This window comes from Notechis scutatus, chromosome 3 (assembly GCF_049901735.1).
Source record: "Notechis scutatus isolate UNSWTSFEM ecotype Mainland chromosome 3, rNotScu1.2, whole genome shotgun sequence".
Lineage (NCBI taxonomy): Eukaryota > Metazoa > Chordata > Lepidosauria > Squamata > Elapidae > Notechis > Notechis scutatus.
In genome coordinates this window covers 54,995,963-55,003,351 of record NC_142011.1, presented here as the reverse complement: position 1 = coordinate 55,003,351, position 7,389 = coordinate 54,995,963, and the positions used below count along the sequence as shown (strand labels likewise).

Sequence of the window (7,389 nt, the reverse complement as noted above, 5' to 3'; positions counted from 1 at the left end):
TGAGCCAAAAATTTGTCGATAAGCAAGACAGTTGTTAAGTGAGTTTTGCCCCATTTTACGGCCTTTCTCACCACAGTTGTTAAGTGAATCAATGCAGTTGTTAAGTTAGTAACAGGGCTGTTAAGTGAATCTGCCTTTCCCATTGACTCTGCTTGTTAGACAGTCACAAGAGCTGATCACCTTGGGGCACTGCAACCGTCATAAATACATGTCAGTTGCCATGCCAGTTCTGAATTTTGATCATGTGACCATGGGGATGCTGCAACTGTATGTGAGAAATGATCATAAGTCCCTTTTCCAATGCTGCTGTAACTTTGAATGGTCACTAAACAAATTGTTGTAAGTCGAGGAATACGTGTACATTGAGGCTTTTACTGTATCTAAGAGAAAGGTTTGAGAACGGAAAGTCATTTTCACTCCTTTGATCTTACTCCAACCTTTTCCAAATAATGTTTTCTAGAAATGTCAGATTATGAGTTTTCAACTAATAGGTGGGACTTACAGTCCAATATCCACAAGGCCCCATATTGGGAAATTTATGGCTGCAGTACTCCCAATATCTCTTTAAAATGTGAAACTGGAGGAAGTTAGGTGTATCAATAGCTACCAGAATTAGAAAACGCAATTGGCTTTGTGTCCAACAAGGAATACTTACCCAAAAGTAGAAAGAAAACCTTTGAATTATTATATGAATGTGCCTATCTTACATGTTAAAAAGTTTATATAATAGGATTGCATTTGTTCAGATCCAAAAATCATTGTGGTTTGTTACATATATGTGCATGTAACTTATATCACTTCCTAATGTGTTTGAGGCGAGACAGAAATTGGGGGTGGGTGTCTAAGGCATATATCTCTATAGAGATATATACAGTGAATATAAAAAGCCTACACTTCCCTGGTTGAAATGCCAGGTTTTTGAGATGTAAAAAAAAATCAGACTAGGAAAAATTACTTCAGAATTTTTCCACTTTTAATACAACTTATAAGCTGCACAACTGAAAAACAATTCTAAGTCTTTTGGGGGAGAAAATAAAAATAAAATACTTACAATAAAATGGTTGCATAAGTGTGCACATCTTTTCAGAAATAGGGCTACGTCAGTGTTCAGAATTAACCAATAACATTCGACGTGATGTTAGTCATTTACAGGTTGGCGATACACACTTGTACATACCTGCTATCAATTAGACTCTGATCAAGCCCATATAAAGTTCACCTGTTCTAGTCAGATTATTTTTTTCTTTACATCTACTCTGCCTCTTACAGCAAAAGCCATGATCTCCAGAGATTACAAAGCATCTTATTGGAAAGTATCAGTCAGAAAGGTACAAACATTTTTTCCAGGCATTGGATATACCATGGAACTTCAGTGATGACAGTCATCTGCAAGTAGAGAAAATATGGCACAGCAGTGACATTACTAAGAACTGAATGTCCCTTCTAAACTTGATAAACAAGGAAACTGGTCCAAGAGGCTGCCAAGAGATCTACGGCAACAATGAAGGTTAAAAAGGTGTCCCTGTGGATTTTGTTCCATTAGTCGTCAGTCAGCTATAGAGGACAGTACTCATCTTCATTTTAAGGCCATTGAGTCAGAGATCTCCGAAGACATTTCCAAGGTCATGTGGCCAACATGGCATCACAGAATGCTCTTATCTTCCCACCGAAATGGTACCTATTTCAAGACCTGAGCTCCACACGACAGGGTGAGTCCCCGTCCTCACCCTAGCTCCTGCTAATCTAACATTAAAGGAGCTGCAGAAATTTCTGGAAAGTACTGATGGTGTACTAGATGTGACAACCATCTTCCATATTCTTCATATGTCTGGGCTGTGGGGTAGGGTGGCAAGCCTTTTCTTTAAAGAAAAAACATCCAAGCCCGGCTAAATTTACAAAAACCTATTATCAAGTCTGACAAAAGCATGTGGGAAAAGATTTTATGGTCCTGATGAGATCAAGGTTGAACTTTTTGGCTATAATTGCAAAACGTATGGTGTAAAAACAACACTGCGCATCAGTGTGTTTCTGTACCCTGTACCCGCAGTGAAGAATGATGGTGGCAGCATTATGCTTTGGGGCTGCTTTTCTTCAGCTGGAATGGAGGCTTTGGTCAAGATGGAGGGAATTATGAACAGTTCCAAATATCAGTCAATTTTGGCACAAAAACTTTCAGGCCTCTGCTAAAGTGCTGAAGATGAAGAGGATTTTCACCTTTCACCATGACAATGACCCAAAGCATATCTCCAAATCAATAAAAGAATGTCTTCCCCAGAAGATGATCAAAGTTCTGGAATGGCCCAGGCAATCCAATTGAAAATCTATAGGGTGACCTGAAGAGAGGTGTGCACAGGAGATGTCCTAGCAATCTGATAGATTGGAGCACTTTTGCAAGGAGTAGGCAAAATTCCCAAATTCCTACCCCAAAAGACTGAATGCTGTCATAAACTCAGAAGATACTTCAGTAAAATACTAGTTTAAGGTACACTTATGCAACCATGTTATTGTAGGTGCTTTAATTTTATTTTCCCCTCTAATTTGTTTGTTTTTCAATTGAACAGCTTATGGTTTATATTAAAGGTGGAAAAAAATTGAAGTTATTTATCTTGGTCTGTTGTTTTTTACATCTCACAAACCTGGCATTTTAACAGAGGTGTACAGGTAATCCTCAACTTACAAACACGATTAAGCCTAAAATTTCTGTTGCTAAGACAGTTAAGTGATTTTTGCTCCATTTTATGACTTTTCTTGCCACAGTTGTTAAGTGAATCACTGCAGTTAAGTTAGTAACATGGTTGGTAAGTAAATCTGGCTTCTCCACTGATTTTGTCAGGTCACAAAAGGTGTTTAGATAAACCCGGGACACTACAACTGTTATGAGTCAGTTGTCAAGTGTCTGAATTGTGTTCACATGACCATGGGGATACTGCAACAGTCCTGTAACTTTGAATGGCTACTAAATAAGTTGTTGTAAGCTGAGGACTATCTATATAGACTTTTTATATCTGTTGTACTTTATATCTTATCAGTTTTAATATAAAAAGAATCAGCTCATAGATAATGGGAAATATACATGCCTGCCTTATGCAATTTGGATAATCATTACCAATTGTAGCTGTTTTACAAATGCATTGGGCTGGAATTCCCAAGCTAACACAGCCACTGACCATATAGTCGAAATTCAACACAGGCCAATGGCTAGAAAAATAAAATAGTCATATCTAAGGTTCTATCCACTATTATCCTTAAAGATCATTTGCCTAAACTAGGAAAAGCATTATATACTGCACAAGCACATGCTTCTAAATAAGAAATATGGAGCATGTGAAATAGGTTTTTTACTTAGTGAATAGAACTTTTTCACACTGAACCAGCTTAACAGATTTATTAAATCTTGCATAATGTTATATCTTTTATACTTACATTTGCTGTGAAATTTTTAGAAAAAAGGGCCAAAGTTGAAGGCACTTTTATATATTTAATGTTTCCAGTTGGAATCTAGTGTATAGTTGTTTTCTTGTGTCATGTGTCTTTTATTTGCTTGGTTGGTTACAACTGTTAATTTCCTAGCAATATGAAGGAACTCACTGACCAATACAAAAACGTATTTACACTCTAGCAGTTGCAATTGCTGCAACTGCATGTGAAAACAGTAGAATGTATTATTTTTATCTGATGGCAATATCAGTTAAAGGAACATAGCCCTTCAGTCATTTATGGTCGTTTCTCATATGTTCAACAGTTTCTTTTCAGTTTCAGGCTTAGCTCATTATCTTACTTGGCTTTTGGCCATTATCTGGCTTGTTCAACGTCTCAATGTGCAGCTCTATAATGACCGATAGTATTAAGAGCGCCTACTAGTTTCATTTCCCTAAAACTGAATTATAATGATGCAATATTTGCTTACATCATTCCACTCCTCATTCCACTCATTTGTTAAGCTTAAAAGTTGTTTATTTGCTGGTAAATGCCCCCTTTGAATGAGAATCTTCTAGTGAGGCATATAGAGGTAAAAATAAAGTATGGAAATGGATCCCAATATTAACAAAATCAGTTGATTAAACCTACCCAGAAAATACCTGATTCATCTACAGATTGTTTTACAAACATAGCAAGAAATATAGTTGGTTCCTCAGATTTTTCAGTATAAGTTTGTTCCTCTTTAACAAAAGGGAAATAATCTTGATTCCAAGCATGCCAGTGTGAAGAGTGGTCATCAAGGTATTTATGTCAGCTGAAATTCTGCTCTAATAGTCTAATTAACCACTATGAGATTTGTGCTTATTTATGAATATTGCCACTTTTCCATGCAGATACTGCAAAAAGCATTGTTTCAACTTGTCAAAGTGTGTTTATATGATTTATGATATTGTAATGTTTGTATATAATCTTTAGAATCACCAATTCCCAGTTTTCATCCGAATGGGAAGAAAAATACAAGTCATCTGCTTTTCCTTATATTTACAATTGCTAACTGTTTTAGCTCTAGAATGGTTTTTTAAATCAAATGAATGAAATACAGTACCAACATGCACTGAAGTGACATCTTCCTGGCTCTTTCCTTCTTTTCAAATCTGCTGCACCTGCACTATCACATTCACTGGAAAGGTTAAATGTTTTATCAGTGGACATTTTTACCACTGTCCCACCATAATGTACCTTAGTCATCACTGCTTTCTATAGACTTTAAACACATGATTATGCAGGCTCATTCTCAGATTATCAGCCAATTGTGAGGCCTGTCTCTAAAGGGTAGCTTGATGTAAATATGTTGCTTAAGTAATAAATAGGACGGGAATTTCTAATATAAAGTAAACTACGTTTACCAGCATTATCATTCTGATTCCATTTGCTAGATTGACTGTGTTCAAACATGTCACTTGTTGGTTAGATTCAAACTCATTCTAACATAAAATCTTTAACATAAAGAAGAAAAAAATTGTGAAAAAAATAAGCATGACTGAGCAATAGTTATATCTACCGTGTTTCTCATATAATAAGGCCGGGTCTTATTTTTTTTTGAGCCCCGAAAAAATGGCTAGGCCGTCTTTCGGGGTGACTTAATTTCCCCCACCTTGCATCTTCGGGCGGGCGGCGACGGCTTGGATGTTGACCTCGGTGTTGGTGGGGCACTTCGTATCGGGTCAACGCAGGCAGCACCATATCCGGGTGTGCAACAAAAGTACTTCCTAACGGCAAGCCCCCCACCATTCCCCCATTTCGCATGTTTTAATATAGGCCTTAATTTGGAGGGAGGGGCTTAATTTCATTTCATGCCTATAAAACATGCTGGGACTTCCTATTGGGGGAGGCCGTATTGTTGGAGAAACAGGGTAGGATAGTGATTACAGTTCTGTGCAGTACCTCATACCATAAGTTATCAATGAACAGAATGATGTCCATACACAATTCCTTTACTATACTTAAGATCAAAGATTATTGGGGGGGGGGGGGAAGTATCATTCTTTAAAGTGGCCTAGAACTTTGTTTTGTCAATGTTTATAAAGTGTCCCACTCCTCCTCATGATGCAATATTTTGCTATGCTCAGAATCAAGGTACATGAACGATTCTCTGAAGCTGTAGAATGCTTTGGATTAGATTTTTTTTTTTTAAAAAAACAACAATCTCAAAGCATGCAAGGCCACAAATGTAACTGCAGTCTGCAGTTATTGTTGTTTTAGGTAGCCACCATTTTCCATGACTGAACAATCCTGTGAAAAGACATGGCTGCTTTTCACTCTCATGTGATCCAAGTTGTTTTCCAAAGAACTGCAAATCCCTACATTCCTGAAAACATCAGCAAGAAAGGACTTAGTGTATGAAGTACAAGAAGAAATGATGCTGGCAGTTATTCTTCCATAATATGGGACACCTCTAACAGTGAGTTGTTTAAAAATATATCAAGCTAAGTTTCTTTGCCGTAAAACTACAGGATTGCATATTTGATTGGTGCTATAAAAGCTAATTCTTAACTGAAAAGCATGAATATAGGCCACACTGTTCATATGCGACCGCAGAACTCTGTGTCACACCATGAGATGAGATACACTTAGAAAGATTATTGAAAATAAAACACCAAGTTTCATAAAAGACTTATGAGCTATTTTAGAATATAGTCCTCATTTAACAGTTACTTAGTGACCATAATTTGAAGTTAGGATGGACACCCTCCCCAAAAGCTTATTTATGAAATGGTTCTGGAGTTCCAACAGTGACACACACACACATACCGCTGGTTACAGCATTCCAGTCACACAATTCACATTTGTTCCTGGTTTCTGCCCTTTTTCCATTCACATCTCCAAGGACTGTGAGCTGGATTAGAGAGAAAATAAAGCTTTCTTCATCCCCTAAGCAAGGGTGGGATGCTACCGGTTCTGCCTGGCTCTATAGAACCAGTAGCTCTGAAGAGCAGCAAACACCAAACCGGTTCTGTGTTTGCTGCTGTTTGGCCCACCCACCTGCCCGGGCTCTTACCTGTCCTTTATTTCCTGTTTTTTCCACCTCAGCTGCTTTGCTCAGCATAGCTGAAGCAGGAAAAAAGAGGCTTTTCAAACACTGCACACCCGCGCGCTTTTCAGCTCTCCAGGCGGCACAGCCTAAGGTTTTTTACACACTCATGCAGTGCAAAACATAATCACCAAACCGGTAGTAATACCCCTGCCCCTAAGGATCGCTGCAGATTCTGGTTTTTCTGTTACTATTAATAGTAAACTGGCAAACTGCTCCCCACTACTCAATCACATTGATAATATGGCCAGAGGGTAAATGCTTGTGGAGATTCTCAGTCCTCTAGATCATGGTAGTCCTAAAGGTGCTTTTCCAAAAGGAAACTTGAATGGAACCACTCCCTGCCACTTGATCACAACTGAAGAAGCTTCTTGGATAAGAAGCAAAATGTCTTCAAGGAAAAAAACAAAGTTGACTTTTGAAAAGCACCTTTGGGATGCCAGTAGGAAAACAGAACCAAGGGTTTGTTCTGTTCTATAAGCTGTGAGCTATTCCTCCTTGGATTGAAATAGTTATCTATGCAGGGGTCTCCAACCTTGGCAACTTTAAGACTTGTGGACTTCAACTCCCAGAATTCCTCAGCCAGCTTTGCTGGCTGAGGAATTCTGGGAGTTGAAGTCCACAAGTCTTAAAGTTGCCAAGGTTGGAGACCCCTGAATAGGACAAAAAATCTAAAAGGAGTGCAATTGATATTTATCCTTTTCAATTACTTGGAATCGCTTCCTTAAGCTGATAAGAAGATTTAGAGCTACACATAAAAATATACGGGCATTTCTATAATATGATGGCAAAGGATTGATTTAGATTCTTTTTGAGAGTACACATAGTAGTCTAAATTTTTATCACAATTATAGATTTACATAATAGCACTTATTATC

General features: G+C 37.9%; 1 protein-coding gene across 24 annotated transcripts in view; it reads right to left on the bottom strand.

The window, feature by feature from the left end:
• The window catches only part of RBM15 (RNA binding motif protein 15), a 40,985-nt gene that overhangs the window by 17,842 nt on the left and 15,754 nt on the right, over nt 1-7,389 (bottom strand). The window lies entirely within an intron of this gene.